General features: G+C 35.2%; 1 protein-coding gene across 1 annotated transcript in view; it reads left to right on the forward strand.

Moving 5' to 3' along the window:
• The window catches only part of Naaladl2 (N-acetylated alpha-linked acidic dipeptidase like 2), an 855,862-nt gene that overhangs the window by 322,661 nt on the left and 514,931 nt on the right, over positions 1-18,270 (forward strand). The window lies entirely within an intron of this gene.

The raw sequence follows: 18,270 nt of genomic DNA on the forward strand, positions 1-18,270 counted from the left end.
GTGTGAGGTGAAATCTCAAAGTTGTTTTGATTTATATTTTTTTATGGCCAGAGATGTAAAGCATTTCTTCATGTGTCTATAGGCCATTCTTTTTTTTTTCTCTTTGTTAATCTTTGTCTCACAGTTTTCATTCCAACAGGGCCACAGAGGCCACAGCAGAACAGGGAAGATCACAACGCGGTGACCGGGGATGGAGAAACTGACAAAGCCTGTGCCCTTGTTTTTCTCTTTCTTTCCTGTTGGTCCTTAAGTGCCTCCCGCCCATACCCACCGACATACGTGAAAAAGATGTTACCCATCATAATCGGGCTGTCTTTTCCTCTTTGTGTTTTTTATTGGGGTAGGGATGTTGATTTTATTTGATGCTTTTCCTGGGACCTGTACACAATTCCTGAGCTTTTGTGATTTATCACTTGGAGCTATAGCTCTATAAGACATTCTTATTTCTCTTCAGAGAAGTCTCTAAGTCCCACCTTTTAAACTAAGATGTGGAACTAACCCAGATGCTCCTCAGTAAATGAGTGGATCATGAACATTTGATATATTCACATCATGGAATTCTATGCTGCCATCAGAAAGAATGGCATGACCCCATTTGTAAGGAAATGGAAATCTTGGCAAAACATCATATTAAGTGAAGTAAGCCAGACCCAAAGGAACATAGACTGCATGGTTTCCCTCATTTGTAATAATTAATATACTCCTAGGACTCTCCTAACACAGGATCATATTAACTCAAAAGCTATATACATATGGCCACATAGGATGAGACTAAGCAAAATGAACCCCAAGATATAGAAACAAGAGGTTTGTCTTTGTAATTCTTGTAATGTACTATGTGAAACTATTTCTTTTTTCCTTAAGGTTTATTTCATGTTGCTACAGTATCTGAGTGTGGCACCTGGTATAGTGCATGCATATATATATATATATATATACACACATACACATACATATATCTATTGGTTTATTTGTAAAAGGGAAGGAATTGGTATATTCAGGCAGTAAGCAAACAAATTCCTAGACAGAAATGCAGGCATAAGGGAATTATCTCCAAAGGAAATGATTTATTTTCTTAATGTCTATGACAGGAATCTCATGTCACTTTTTTAATATATGAATAATTTGAGTGCCATTTGTATTCATCCTTATCCTTTCAAACGAAAACTTAAGTACAATTTTTAGGCTGCCAATAATCTGTCACTATTATACTACTCAGATTCTTGTATGATTTGACAAATCTTTTTTAACTTTTAGTATAACAAGAAATAATTAAAAAACAAGAAGAAAAAGATGACCAATTCTGAATATAATATATCATGATCAATCCCTCCTCTCCCTGAATACGTTAGTTTCGTCAAGACTAAAATCAAATTCATCTTTGTTCTGTGTGTGTATGTGTGTGTATGTGTATGTGTGTGTGTGTGCATGTGTGTGTGCATGCACACACACATGTTTACACTCCTGCTTGAATTTTTCTCTCAAGGATGGTGATCTTAAACTTGAGGCTAATCTCCATTTCTACCTGGTAAATTATATATAGTAGTCTCAAGGACTTTTCTGACCTTTCTGGCTTCATGGTATGATCTTTGTACATCAGCTTCCTGAGTAGTTAGGATCATAGGCTCAAGCCATCGCTGCTGTTCCTTTAGTGTAGCTGTTAGTTCCATTAGTTTTTAAGTGGAATTAGTGTATACTTACTGGAAGTAGAATTACTGTATATTTAATGATGTTATGAGAGTATATAAAATACTCATTATGCACTGAGAGATACAGATATTTGCAAAATATCAGTGGCAAAATTCAGAGTTCATTTTTTTGTATTTCTAATGGGAAGTATGGCCTATTTTTTGCCATTTCTTTATTATTGTAATTAATAGAAGGGTTACAGTTATATTCACCAGATAGAAAGTGCATTACTTCACAAACATTTATACTCCTCAAGTTTTTGTCCCCATTTCCCTTCCCCCAGCTTCTCCCCTCATCTGGCATCTCCCCTTTCCTTTCCTATTTCAAATAAACAAATAAATGTATATACAATATACAAAATAACAAGGTAAGATACTGTAACAATATGAGCAGAGTTCTTTACAATGGTTAATCTTCTGGATTGTGGGTGATAAAGCTCAATAGCCTACATACTTGAGGCAGATAAGTATAATGATATTGGAGATGGATGTGTGTAGTACACTCAGATTTCACACCTCATCTAAAATAGCAAAGCCCAAGGAATTATACAACCAACCTTCATAACATAGTATGATCCTGCGGAAATCAATGGTATTTTATTGGTATTTCAAGAACAGAAATACAGGCCAATGGAAGAGAGTAAGAGAGACAAGAATCTACAGCCAACTAATTGTGACAAAAATGCAAAGAATTACCTCAGGAGAAAATATCATCTTTTCAATTGTTTTGAGGATAAGCCCTGAACAATTATAAAATTATTTGATGAGTTCAGGAGGCAGATATTTTAGAACATTGGAAATCAGTAAAAAAATTTTGGGAGCAAGGCTCACAATCTCTGGAAACAATAGCAAAAAATAAAAAGTTGAATTACATCATAAAGTAAAACTTAAAATCACATGAAGCAATTGACAGAATGCAGAGAAAAATGTATAGGAGAGGAAATCTTTACAGAACATATATGAATTGAGGGAGTGATAGATCATATAAGAATCTCCTTCAATTTTATTGAAGAAATAAAAACAGTCCAAAATAAAAGTGAAACCTAGATCTAAATGGACATTTCTCACAAGTACATTTAATAATCGGTAAGAAGGTATATAGATCCCCCAATCATTAGGGCAATGCAAATCAAAATCACTCTATCATAGTGATCACAGCAATATAAACTAGCTACTATCAAGAAGGAAATATATGGGCTTTATTTCATAGAGGAAAGAGTATAGGTAGTAGAATGGAGGTGGTGGAGTTGATTGGAATACAGTGTTAGGATTTACACTGCTGAAACGAACAGATTAAAAACAAGCTAACAAACAATATTCAGTGTACCATTTAAATATGGAACTAGACAACTTAAGGGGATGGGGTGGTTGTGAGAAAGAAGGCAGGAGAGAATGATGAAAAGGATGACATGGTTCAAGTTCATTTATCTATCTCTGGAGGGTAAGGCGAGCACAGAAAGGGGTACAATGGGTTTACAAATGCAGAAATGATGTTCACTAGACAATATGTTGAAAACATACTACACAACTGGAGGGTGGGTACAGGAGGGAAAAACTGAGATAGCTCAAGGGAAGGGGTAACATAATTAAAAAAGAAATACATTCTTTACTTCAGTTATATAACCATAACCCTTAAACCTTTGTTTATATCACCTTTATTTTTCTTTATATCACCTTTATAATAAAAATAAAGAAATGGAGATAATACACAGACAAATTTTCCTTATGTCCTTTGGAAACTGGAAAAGTCAATGTCTACATTTGAAGGGAAAATATATGTGCCTGTTGCTATTATGGGAAATCTAATTTGTTCATTATATCTTTTCTATAGAAACGAAGGACTTTAGGGAAAAAGGACCCATTGTATTCAGAAATAGAAATTCCTTTACAAACCTACTTTATAATTTTAAAGTAGAATGTAAATGAGTGTGGCTATTGTGATGATTTTTAAAAATTAACAATCTATACTTAATGTATGACATTTCAATGACACTCCATGAAAATGCAGGCGAATCTACATGCTTAGTCTAATAGCACTCAAAATAATCAAGAAATGGAAATAGCCTACAGGTCTATCAACTAATGAACGGGTTGACAAAACTTAGTACATATGAACCATTTTATTCTATTTGCACACAAATGACATTCTGTTCTTTGTAACATGATTGGAAATGGATATCATTGACTCAAATGAAATAAGCCAGGCTTAAAAAACCAATACTACAAGATTTTCCTCTTAAGTAAGATCTGACAGTTGATCTTAAATGCTAAGGGTAAAACGGTAACTGGATTTAGGTAGGAGACAGTAGAAGTAGAGGATGGTTCAATGATAAGTAAGACAGTTAAACAGGCACAAGTTTTGTGTTTACATTGAATAGTACAGTTATCAAAGAAAACAATGATAAAAAGAATTCCAGATCTGTAAGATCAGATCTTCACATGCATGCATGCATGCATGCATACATACATACATAAAAAAAGTTTTTAAAAAGGAAATGAAAACAAAGTTGATCACCAATGATTCATTGCTGCAATCCTAGCTATTCAGTAGGGTGATTTATATGTAAGGATCTATGTTTGATGTCCACATAGGCAGGAAATCTTTTTGGCTTTCATCTCCAGTTAACCTGCAAAGAGCTGTAATTGGAACAGTGGCTCAGGTATTAGAATGTGACCCTTGAGCAAAAGCTAAAGCACAATGTTGTGGCCCCAAATTCAGTTTCCAGTACTGGTAATCCCATGGAGAAAAAGAGAAGAAAATGAGGAAGGAGGAAGGAGAAAGAAAAGAAAGGGGGGAAGGAGGAGCAAAGAGGAAGAAGAAAGAAGGAGGAGGAGGAGGAGGAGGAGGAGGAGGAGGAGGAGGAGGAGGAGGAGGAGGAGGAGGAGGAGGAGGAGGAAAAAAAGGAGATGGAGGAGGAGGGGGATAGAGGAAGAGGGGGAGTAGTGAGAGGGGAGCAGGGATGGAGACAATGAAGGGGGGAGAGGAGTTGTATAGAGGGGTTACAGTTACATGCTAGGTAATGAGTACATGTTTTTGTCAAACATTGTCTGCTATTTAATTATTCTATTTTCTCAGTGATTATTTGAAATGGTAGCCCATTTTGAAAATTAGGTCAATCTCTTGTTTATTTCTGGATATCTACATATTATCTGGTTGGAAATCATTTGGTACATATTTTTTCATGCAAGAAACTTAGCATTATTTTAGCCTTACTGTGTACGCAATTATAGCATTGCAGATAGTTTATTCCTTTCTTTTCAAATTTTGTCTTATGACACTATGTAGGATTTCCAGTGTTGATAAAATAAAATTGTGATCATAATGTGGATATTTTTGTTTCATTTTTTTCACAAGAGGGAACTTTGAAATTTGTTATTTTAGTTTTAGACATTTCTATTTGTATAAGGCTAAGAAAGTTCGCTTATTTCTTGTTTTTATATGTTTTATTTTTAAAACTAGGAATATCATGAATTGTTTTATTTTTGTCTAAAACTTATAAAATTTTTTGTTGTTGTCAGGGAGCCATATAGAGGGGTTATAGTTATACTCATAAGGTAGTGAGTGAGTACATTATTCCTTTTTTTTTTGTCATGTATCTTGAACTCTGTATCTGGGCATTGTCCCTGAGCTCTTCCATTCAAGGCTACCGCTCTACCTCTTGACCCACTGTGCCACTTCTGATGTTCTGGTGGTTAGTTGGATGTAAGCACTCAAGGACTTTAGGGCCCAGGCTGTCTTTGAACCATGATTCTCAGATCTCAGACTCCTGAGTAGCTAGGATTACAGGCACCACTCCCAGCTTTCCTTTCTTTCTTTTTCTATAGTCAATTTTGACTAGCTGATTTTTCAAATGTTAAGCCAAACTTGTATTGCTGGAGGAAAACACACTTTGTCATAATGTAATTAACTTTTTTATATAGGAATACTCTATAGGCATTTTATAGAATTTTATAGGTATATTATGTAGAATATTTTATTTATACTTTACATTCATATTTAAATAGAAAAATGATAGCATTTTCATTTTTGCACAAATAGCATCTTTCAATGTCAAAGTTTTCCTCTCTTTTGTAAGATGTTTGTGAAAATCCTTCTTTATACTTGTTACTAGCAGGTTTCCTTTTTAAAACTGTAAAAGCAATCACTTAAAAACTTTTGGATTTTACGGGATACATTTTTTTGTGTAGGGGAAAGATGATAATTGCACTCGGCTAAATTGAAAAATCAATTATTAGATACTTGGATTTCTTCTTGTTTTTGTCAGTTTGGGAACTTGAACTTGTAAGACATTTTTGCTGTGCAAATTTAATCTGTTTACATAATTGTTATAATGTTATTATCTTTCGAATTCTATAACATCTCTTTTTGTTTTCTGTGATTGACAGTTTGTGCCTTTTCCCCTGCTCTGTTATATATCTTCATTAAATTAGCACAGGACTCATCAAATACATGAGTGTCTTTCCTTTTCATTGATTTCTTTCCTTTAGTTTTTATGTTTTCTGTATTATTTTTATTAATTCACTCATTTTATTCTTATACTATCAAATATAATTTAATTTCATTATTAGATCTCTGTTATTTTCCTAATTTCTTAATTTGAAGCTAGAACATTGTTTTTGCTTTCTTTTTCATATGTTTGTAAAAATACATTTTCTTCCCACAAGTAGTCTCTATATATGTTTTTATCCTCGTTTCATTTCAGAACATTTTATTATTCTGTTTTATCTCATATTATTTAGGAAGAAGTTTTAATTTTTCAGGAGATTAATTTTGTTTCTTTTTTGTTATGGGTATCTAATCAAAATCATAGCATACAATCACTATAATTTTAGTGTTTGAGAGTCATTGAAACTTGCTTTATGGCCTAGTATAGAGGCAACTTTTGTGAATGTCCATTATGAGCTTATTGTATATATCTTCCTGCATATATGGAATTGGTTGGTTTTTAAAAGAGTTCTTTTTCATTTTATTTATTTATTTTTATTTTTTTGCTAGTCCTGGGGTTTGTACTCAGGTCTGGTCATTGTCCTTGAGTTTTCTATACTATGTTGGTCATACCAACACTTCTGCCTTTTTTTGTATATGTGGTACGGGAATTGAACCTAGGGCTTCATGCATGCTAGTCGTGTTCTCTATCACTAGGCCACACTCTTGGCCCCCCAAATAATTTTATCTTTATTTTTCACTTTCTAGCTTATTACTACTTTCTTTTTAAAAATAATACTCCAGGGCCGGGAGTTTGGCCTAGTGGTTGAGTGCTTGTCTATCATGCACGAGGACCCGGGTTCGATTCCTTGGTACCACATATGTAGAAAAAAGCCAGAAGTGGTGCTGAGGCTCAAGTGGTAGAGCTCTAGCCTTGAGAAAGCCCAAGGACAGCGCTCAGGCCCTGAGCTCAAGCCCAGGACTGGCAAAAAAAAAAAATACTCCATATCACTGTCCCAAGCAAATGGCACTTTAGGGAGTTATCCAATTAGCTTTCCCCTCCTTTTCCTTTTTTTTTTTTAATTTCACCACTTATTGTATTACCAAAAGAGATTCGTTAACATTTCAACTATTGATTTGCATTTTTGTGACATGAATTTTTGGCTTTGTAAGCTTTGAAATATGTTGGATTGGATTAAGATTCAGAAAGATTTGTCAAATTTGTCTTTAGGAGACTTTGCCTGACACACAGTAGATACTCAGATTATCTGTCTATCTATCTAGATTGTGAGTTGGAGGAAAGCAAAATATAAGAATAGATATCTAATGATAAAGTCCAGAAAATATGCCAAGGCAGATGAAAATAAGAGCCAGCCATTTACAATGAAATTAAGCTGGTTTTTGACAGAATACCAAATGGTAAATTTTAGATTTCTTCAACATAGGAAATAGTAGACTCTTGGTGCAATAATGGCTGCCCTGATATATCTGTTTCTTTTACATCTGGAATGCGTTGGCATTTTGGATCAGCATTCCGGATAAACTATAGACCATGGGAGCCTAGACCTTCATTGTGCAAGCATACATATCTGCAGAGATACAATGACTCCCACTCAAGGGAGTCTCACCATCTCTTTCCTTATTAAAAAATAAATAATTCCCTGAATCTTTTTATGATCATCTGCTTTCCAGCTCCTTCTTCTTTCAGCAATGTTGAAATGGAAGTGTTTCAAAATGATAACCATGATTGTAAAGTTGAAGCTTTCAAATAATTTGGAAATTATTAATTGTCTTTTAGCAAGGAGTGTGGGAAAAATCCAGAAATTGAGAATTTTTGGTTGAATCAAATTTAGAATCTTTCCATTCTCCATGTCTCAGCTTACCTAAGAAACATATGCTGATGGTCAATCTAAGAATTGTGAATTAGTCATAGAATTTAGTGAGATAGCATAGTTCTGGACCATCTGAAAAAGTATGTAAAAATTACACCATAACTCCACTCTCTATTGGGTTAGCAATTGAAGGAATTTTGTTAGACTCCACACTGCTAGTATTTCTAACAGCCATTCATTTCCAAAGACAGCTGCAATGCACTTTATGAATTTGTTTATATCAAAAATTTGTCTATTCATTTTTACAACTTGTCCGAGAATTAATATGATTAAATAAAGACTTCAACTTTGAGAGCTAAGATGACTCTGACTTTATAGGAAAGTAGCTTTGGTTAACAAGGAACAAATAATATTTTTATTAATTTTATTTTTCATTATTTTTCTGATGCAAGTCCAATCCTTTGTGGTTCTGCTACAGCTTTATTTTTTTGTAGTGACACAGAAATATTAAATATAAAGTTTTTGTAAGTTAGTTCTCCTAGCCAATAGATAAAATTACTTTCACTGTGAATATTGCAATGCTATTCAAGATTTCAAATGCTATATAGGAAAATAGATTAAGTTTATTTCATATGCAAATTATATTGTCAGTAGTCTTGAAGGTATGCTTATAGAGTAAATGTTTACTGAGTATCGGTTATGACTATTAGTTACTAGGTGCAAGCCACTGTAATTGAAGTTTGGGGACCTGTGAAAATGTATAAGACTTAACACATAAAAAAGACAATATCTGGTAATGGTTTTACTACCTATTATCATAGTTTCTTGAGTTTGAGATCTGGCTGGGCACTGGTAACTCATGCTTGTGATTCTAAATACTCAGAAGACTAAGGATCACAATTCAAACCTGGCCGGGACATGACAGCCTGTGAGACTTTTATCTCCACCAGAAAACCAAAAGTGGTGCTGTGGCTGGAAGTGGTAGAGCTCTAGTCTTGAGCTGAAGACCTCAGGGACAGCGCCCAGGATCAGAGTTCAAGTTCTGTAACCTACAAAGAAAAAATAAAAAGATGCAGACATGGTGGCTCACGCCTGTAATCTTAGCTATTCAGGAGGCTGAGATCTGAGGAATATGGTTCAAAGTCAGCCCCAGGGAAAAAGGACCTAAGACTTAACTTTGTTTTTTTTTTTAAGGTCCATGAGACTTATTATTATTATTATTATTATTATTATTATTATTATATTTTTTTGCCAGACTTGGGCTTGGGCTCAGGGCCTGAGCACTGCCCTTGGGCTTAACACTCTACCACTTGAGCCTCAGCATCACTTCCAGCTTTTTTCTATGTATGTGGTACCAAGGAATTGAACCTGGGTCTTTGTGCATGCTAGGCAAGCACTCTACCACTAGGCCAAACTCTCGGCCCTAGGACCTAAGACTCTTATCTCTAATTAACCTCTAGAAAACAGGGAGTGGACTTGGCTCAAGGGTAGTCTTGAGCGGAAGAGCTCAGGAACAGTGCCCAGACCAAGAAAAAGAATGAGATGTGAGAATCATGCATGGAAGCCAGCCTGGAAATGGAATACCATCAGGCTCTTTTCTCCAAGTAGTCAGCAAAAGAGCTGGAAGTAGACTTGTAGCTCAAGCAGTAGAGCTCCAGCTTTCACTGCAAAAAAAACAAACAAACAAAAAAAAAAAACTGAAGACATCACCCAATCCTTAATTTCAAGCTACATAATCAGCAAAAGTAAAAGAGTTAAGCCTTGGGTAAGCTTATTAAATCCCATTTCTTCTTTTGAAAATATTTTTTTAATGTTTTATCCTGTGGAACTCATTGTGTCTTTTCTTTGAACTACACATGTGAACTCAATGTGAACTAGTATTGAAACTATCTTCCATATGTGAATGTGGAAGTCTGGAGAACATTGAGTTATAATACTGAAGATTTTTTTTTCTTTTACAAGCAGTAACAGGTAAATGGACAGTTGGATTCTCTTTGTTCCTGTTATCCTACATTAAGTTTGCTTTACTATCAGGTGGAACTTAACTTTGGCTTAAATATCAAATTAATCAATTCTTTGTTGAATATCAAACAGGCCATCACATGCCTTGCCTTTTCTTACAAAGCAAAGAGAAGGAGAATAGTAAGAAATAGTGTAGATAATCTCATTCTGTTTTAATTTTTGAAACATAGTTAAAAAAACATAAATACCATTCTTGTTCACACAGTTCTCAAACTTTGATTGCTGTTGTTGTTGTTGTGTATGAAAGAGGGTCCTTGAGTTTGAACTGCCGATTACCACTTAAGACATAGTTCCACTTCCTGCTTTTTTGGTAGTTAATTGGTGATAAAAGTCTCCTGGACTTTCTTATCTAGGCTGGCTTCCTACAGCCCTCCTCAGGTTTCAGCCACCTGAGGAGCTGGGATAACAGGCTCGAATTAGAAACAACATATTAATGCCTTTGTCTCAATTTCTCAATAGCGTAAAATCTCAAGCTACAGACCTCAGGGTTGGCAATAGTATCGCTTGCTCCAATTTGGATCCCTTCAATTTCAATTATTTTGCACAGATGCTATCTTTTCTTACACTCAACATTTTTATTTGTTTTTGAAATCAGTTAAGATTGGGATTCTATCTATACATAAGAACAAATACAATACAATAAAATTCTCTGTTATTTTACTTAGTCCATTTTACATGTTGATTGCATTATCTCGTTTTCAATTTTCTTATCTGTAAAGTTGTAGTTATAGCATGGATTTGTGTGAGGATTAAGAACAATATTTTTTATTCGAATGTCATCTTAGAAACGCAGAAGTAATGAAACAATGAATGATAGTTTGATCTGCCTTGGCATAAGTTGTTGCAAGGCAGAAAAGATCATAGGGTTCAGTCTTCGCTATATAACAACTTCTGAGTATATATGGTAGAGTAGTACTGTGTTCTTAAATATTTTCTAATCCCAGTTAAGAAAAAGAATTGAGTTAATATTATAGATGTTAAGGGTCTTATCTGCATATTATTTTACACATTGTTATTAGGTTGGATATCAATTCAAATAACAACCCTAAAGAAAGTTTTGACTTTTAAGTGTATAAGAAATGTCAACTGGAACAATACTAATGTGTACATATGTTCTCATGTATGTGTATGAGAAAAATCTCATTGGGTATTACCATATATGCTGAAATTTTTCCCCCTGGGGTTTTATCAGTGTCTTTCTTAAAGTGTTTTATTTTTTGCCCATTTATTTAGTTTATTTTGGGCATTAACTCTGCCAGTAGGAAAACTACATGCACTGATTCCCTCAACTATGACATCAGTGTCGCTCTGTGGCTCATCCAGTAGCAGGTGTTGAACACTGATATAAACAGAATTCTGTCTAGCAAAGCCAAAATCCTTCCAGGGCCAGTCTCCATTGGCCAATGGAACAGTAATGCCAAAGTCACTTTCAAATTCAGGTCTCAGGCATGACAGTTCATTATGCTTCCTGCCAAAACTATTGGCCCACAGAAACCATTGGTTTAAAAATTAAGAACGGGGAAAAATCTCTTTCAAATAATTGCTTTTTGATTTTGGATGATGTGCTCCTATTTTTGACACATTCTCTGAAATTAGTGAATGGAGATTATTTAATCACATTTCACATTTAATAGACCAAACTGCCTAATTATATCAGAACTGTTCAGCATAAATACCAAAATGTTTACTGTGAGGAAAAGTTTTTTTTAAAATATGGAAATTCTCAAAGTACAGCCATATCAACACAAAGTGATTTTAAATAATAAGTGAACAATTCTTTTGACCACACCATTCATATTAATAACACAGTGTCTTACTGAATATTGATTAATTTAAAACAATTTGGGTTCAAAGATTATGTATTTTAGAACAATAAACTCATGGCTTCTTTAAGTATATTTAAGACAGATATAGAAAATAATTGTAATGAATATACATTATAATTTTGAGAGATAATATACTTAAAATATCTTAGGAAGATGAAACATACCAGGTGTTAACTAATTTAAGATTGATAATTTTAAAGGTGATGTAGCATTTATTAAAGAATGATATTTAAGCCAGATGTTGCTGGGATCAAAGTAATTCTTCCTATTCAGCTGAATGAGGTTTGATGATTTTGGCTGTAAACCTGCTAGAACAGACAATATGAGATATTCTTTTTTCCTGTTAACAAGGAAAAGCTGAAATGTAGATGTGGCTCAAGTGATAGAGTACCAGTCATGAGTGAAAAAGCTAAGTCAGAGCGTTAGATTTCTAAATTCAAGCTCCAGGACTAGCACACACACACACACACACACACACACACACACACACACACATGTATAAGGAGTTTCTCCTGTCATTCTAGAAATCAAGTTCTTTTTTTATTGTCGGGGTAATGTATAGAGGGATTACAATTACATTCATCAGGTAGTGGGTGGATCATTTCTCAAACATTGATACCCCTTCTCACGATTTGTCTCCCTTTCCCTCCCCCAACCCTCCCAATCATCTTGTTTTCCCCATTTCCCTTCCCTATTTCAAATATACAAAGAAACGTATATACAATGCACCAGGAAACAAAGTCAGATACTGTAACCACATGAGAGTAACCATAAGGGGAAAAAGAAGAAAAGAAATAACTTAGTACATTAAGAACAACAATCACAAAGATAAAACTCTTGTTTCCATATCCTAGAGTTCATTTTGTATAGTCTCATACTCTATGACCATATGTACATATCTTTTAAACTACTGTGGTCACTTAAAATGACTTTTCTCAATCTTTCAGTTTCTTTACAAATGGAGCAATGTCATTCTTTCTAATGACAGCATAGAATTCCACTGTGTATAAGTAACACATCTTCTTTATCCATTCATTTGCTGAGAGGCATCTGGGTTGGTTTGATATTTTAGCTGTGGTAAATAATGCGATAATGAACATCATTGTGCTAGTGGGTTTAGTGTGCCTTTGTTTCTGAACATTTGTGTAAATGCCAAAGATTGTGACTGCTGGGTCATAGGGGAGCTCTATGTTTAGTCTTTTGAGGAATTGCCATACTGCTTTCCAGAGTGGTAGAACAAGTTTACACTCCAACAGTGCAGTAGGGACTAGAAATTTAGTTCTATGTAATCATGTGTATCCAAAGTATGTGTCATCAACTGTTAGGATGCATATTGTGCTAGCATTCATATGATCAAGAATTAATTCTTGTTTAATGAAATTGATTAGTATGATTGCTATGTTTAATACAACTTCTCATTATTTCAGAGAGCTTGAATTTAAAACCTTGTTCTTGGTCTGTTTTCTTGGTAATGGCTGCCACTTTTCCATATCTCTAGCTTAAACATGAATGTTTCATATCAATCGATTGGTTATGTTAGCTTGGTGTAAGGTGCTTGAATCCAACCACAATCATGGCACAGGAGATTTCAGTAATCTGACCTCAAGTAGTTGAGATTATGTGCCAAATAATAGCACACTGATAAATTCTGAGCAAATATCACCATTACAGGTCAGTGAAGGAGCAGCTGAGGTCAAAATTTCGAATTGTTTTCCCAAAATGTCTCCTCCTTGAAGTTGTGAATCTACCAATCAGTACTTGAAAATAAATCACATTTTACTAGGAGGAGGCTTATTTATGTTTGGGATAAAAATTTAAAATGATCTTATTCTCAAAGCACATAGATGCTAATTTATTCTAATAGCTGGATCTGAGCTGGGAGAGAGAGAGAGAGAGAGAGAGAGAGAGAGAGAGAGGGGGGGGGGGAAGGGGAGGGGGAGGGGGAGGGGGAGGGGAGGGGGAGAGGGAGAGGGAGAGAGAGAGAGAGAGAGAGAGAGAGAGAGAGAGAGAGAGAGAGAGAGAGAGAGAGAGAGAGAGGGGGGGGGAAGGGGAGGGGGAGGGGGAGGGGGAGGGGAGGGGGAGAGGGAGAGAGAGAGAGAGAGAGAGAGAGAGAGAGAGAGAGAGAGAGAGAGAGAGAGAGGAAAAAAATAACAGGAGAAGGAAAATAGAGTACTTTGGTAAGTGATGAGGTTAGAGAAGATCTCTAATTTAGGATGAGGTCAAAAATTGTATGTGGTCCCTTATCTTTCACCTTTAATCCCAGCTATGCAGTAGATCAGAGGATCATGGGAGCTGAGAGCAAACCAACTGAAAAAGCTTTTAGTCCTAAGTCAAATCCAGTACTTTCACTATGGGGCAATGTCTAGATAAACCCTAATTTCTCTCTCAAAACTTCTAATTGCTGTTTCATTCAGAGAAGCCGTCAAAAAGAAAGACCTCTACTTCATTTTAGGAGTTTTGTCTCATTTCAATCCAAACTAGGAATGATTCTTAAAGAAATATTACATAGCAACTACTTTTAAAATTAGTTGTAAAATCATCCACTGAATAATGATAAACTAAATCACAAACTATAGTTAGTATGCATTGTATTGCATTGAGCTTATATTTTAGAAATTCAAGTTTCAATGAGCACTAGAAATCTACTAATGTAATTTACAATACTGAAGAAAATATAGAGGATTATTTTTAAATGATTCAGCTTTTTGTTATGATCCACAGCCATGGTAAAAACATGTATTAACAACATAAATGAGGAATGCTTTCATCCTCAACTGTATAACACAACAGAGATAACTATCTACCAGCACACCTCCCCCAAATATTTCAGTGAATAACTGTTGGGGGTCCAAACTTGGTTATAATATGTTACATATGTATATGATTAGAAATTATAAGATAAAATATATACATGGTGAGAGAGAAAGTAACAAAACTATCATTTATTTGCTAGCAGTCAATTATGTTTTCCTGTTCTGGAGCTTGAACTTAGTGTCTGGACATTGTACCTAAACTTTTGTCCTCAGGGCTAATACTGTACCACTTCAGTCATAGCTCAACGTCTGGCTTTTTGGTGGTTAAAGATAAGAGTCATAGATTTTCCTGCCCAGACTGTCTGGAACAGTGATTCTCAGAGCTCAGTCTCCTGAATAGATAGGATTACACAAAAAACCACTGGTTCCTGGCTGTGACATCTTTTTTTGCCAGCCCTGGGCCTTTGAATTCAAAGCTAGCACTCTACCACTTGAGCCATAGCACTGGTCCAGGTTTTTCTGAATGTGTGGTCCCAGGGAATCAAACCCATGACTTCCTGCATGCTAGGCAAGCACTCTACCTCTATGTCAAACTCCTAGATGGTAACAAAGTTTTTACACAGAAAATACAGAAAAGAAAAATATTATCCTTATTAATAGCCTAGCAGAATGTTCTGTAGTATAACTGAATTGTTCCTTTTAAGTAGAAATAGAGAAAAACATTTTGACTTTGTCATAATTTTCTATTAATATTCACCAGATAATTGATAGTTGCTATTATCTGTTCAGGATATGAAAAATAGTTGTTAGGGAGATCAGCTTACAGACAACAGAAATTTACTGCTTATATTCTAAGCAAGAGAGCCTACACCTTTACACATTATTCATTATGCATTTGTCTCATTTGTTTGTCTGGGGATTTTTTTGTGGTTCTGATTTTTGTTTTGTGTGTGAGTATCTGATTCTGTAACCAAACTGGCCACAAACTCAAAATTTAGATTGAAAATATACAATGACTGGTACTTCATAAAAAGGAGGACATGTATCCTTTCAAACTGAGCTTTCATCTCAGTGTAATACATGTCACAGTCATGATACTGAAACCTCAAAGCTTATCTCAATGTTAATAAGGAAGGCAAAATAAATGATGATTATGAAGTCCTAGAAGATTAAATGCAGCAATTTGTTACTGTGGATATTGACATGTGATGACATGAATTAATGAAAAAAAGCAGCACATCATTACAAATTTGGACCAAGAGGCTGATAGGATAGGTTCTGGAGCCCACTATCATTCCATTATTGTGGGGAATTTTAAACAAGGGGTGCCAGGCCATGTAAACATGCACAAAAGTGGATACCCACCTCTCACCATTCCTATCCTACATAGTCTCCCTTCCTCTTTTTTCTCCAGATATAAGACTCTTAGAAGAAAATTAGAAGTTCATGATCTGAACAAGATAACATATTAGAAACTCTGTCCATTCAAATTATAATTTTATTTATTTATTATTTATTTATTTATTTTTGCCAGTCCTGGGCCTGAGCTCAGGGCCTGAGCACTGTCCTTAGGTTTTTTTTTTTTGTTGTTGTTTTTTGTTTTTTTCCTCAAGGCTAGAGCTCTACCACTAGAGCTACAACACTGTTTCCGGCTTTTTATTTGTATGTGGTACCAAGGAATCGAACCTAGGTATTCATGCATGCTAGGCAAGCACGCCAAACTCCCAGCCCAAATTTTATTTATTTTTATACAACATATTATAAATGAAAAGCCTTTAATGTGTCTTCTCGGTTCCCATAAAAAAAAATTGAAGGGGAGTAGTTATCAAGATTTATTTTTACTATTTCTTTCTAGGTTTCTCATGCAGTTGCATGACCTGTAGAATAGCAGCTCTTGCATATGACCTAAAATGAATTATATTTAATCTGCCAAATTAAGAAATATGAGTACAAAGTTTAGTGGAGGATTATCTACTGCAAGGAAAAATTGATCCTACTTTACAAATTATTTATCTTTCATAATAGCTGTTGACTAGCCTGGAAGGATTCATTCAATGCAAAACAGTTTAATGGGCTTCACCATAATAAATTTCATGTATGTATTTAATGTGCTTTGACAACATCTCCACCTGCCTGCTGCTCTCCTGTTAGTCCTCCCTCAAGCACTTCTCATTTATAGCCCTAGCAGCTTTTGGGACTATCTAAATTCTGTATTGGGGAGAAAAGATCAAATGTTCCTCTTTCAGGGTCTGCCTTATTTCGTTCAACATAAGGATCTCTTATCCCATCACTCTTATGTTTCATTCCTCCCTAGGACTGATGCTATTTCTTTGGGCCACTGATGGCACCTAAGGCTGATTCTGTAGCTTGACTATTGTGAATAGTGCTGAAGGAACAAAAATGTCCCTATAACTTGGCTAAATATTGACCCACTGTCCATGAGATAAATGCCTATAGAGGCAGAACAGGATTTATAGCAGGTGTATATTTTAAATTGATTTTTGGAAATTTCTACTGATTTCTATAATGGCCTCAGTATTCTACATTCTCAATTTGCATAAAAAGTATGTAGAGTATTCTTTACTTCTTTCATCCATACCAGTATTTTTTTTCTTTCTTTGATGATACTCATTCTGAATATAGTGAGATGGGATGGATACTCCATGTAATTTTGATTTCCATTTCCTTTATTGTGAAGAATGTTGAATTTCTTTTCATGGTTTTTATTGGCCATTTATCCCTGTTTGGGGGAAGCACTAAGTTCATGTATTGATTGGGTTGTGCATTGCCCATTTATTCCCTCTTTCTTTATCACCCTTACATATTCCAGTTGTCAGCCCTTTATTTTCATGTCCTTTCCCTTAAATTCCACCCTGGAAAGAAAATGTGGCCATGACTCTGTGAGTTGAAATTTGCTTACAAAAGTGATGTATGCACCTTATCTGGAGCCAGGACCCCATTTTGTTCCAGGCTGACTTTGCTCCCTGCACTCTTCCCTGAGGCCTGGGTCTACTTCTTCTCTTCCCATAAGAATGTTGATACAGAATTCTCATGTGTACATGGCACTGAAATAAAGAAATGTGTGTGTCTGGCAGAGGTGGCTCATACCTGTCGTCTTAGCTACTCAGCCGTTTGAGATCTGAGGATCAAGATTGGAAGCCAGTCTGGCCAGGAAAGAGAACTTTTATTTCCAACTAACTAGAAAAAAGCCAGGTGTGGAGTGATGTCTCAAATGTTTGAATGTCAGCTGTACGTTAAAAAGCAGACATCTCCTAGGCCCTGAGATTAAGCCCCAATACTAGCAAACAAAGAAATAAATGTGATATGTAAATATAGCCACATTACGAAAGTAAGCACTAACAATATAGCATGGTGAACAATAAAGTTCTCAAGGAAATATTGCTTTTTTTTTCAATTGTGGGACTTGAACTATGGGGCATTGTCCATGAGGTCTTCAGCTCAAGGCTACCGCCTTAACCCTGGAGCCCCCATGACACTTCCAGGAAGTATTCTTTCATCTAAAAAAAGTTGTCTCTTTACATGACAGCCACCAAAAGCTTATATCTGGATTAAATTATTAAATGACATATTTGTTTAGGATCTATATAAAGTCTGTATATGTTCATATCCATATAAATATGCATACACAAACATGCAATCTCATTTTCAGTGCAAGTAAAGAAGAATGAATATCACAGGGAATTATAGAATAGATACAGGAAA

Source organism: Megascapheus bottae, chromosome 1, assembly GCF_031878675.1.
Source record: "Megascapheus bottae isolate mThoBot1 chromosome 1, mThoBot2.hap1, whole genome shotgun sequence".
Taxonomy (NCBI): domain Eukaryota; kingdom Metazoa; phylum Chordata; class Mammalia; order Rodentia; family Geomyidae; genus Megascapheus; species Megascapheus bottae.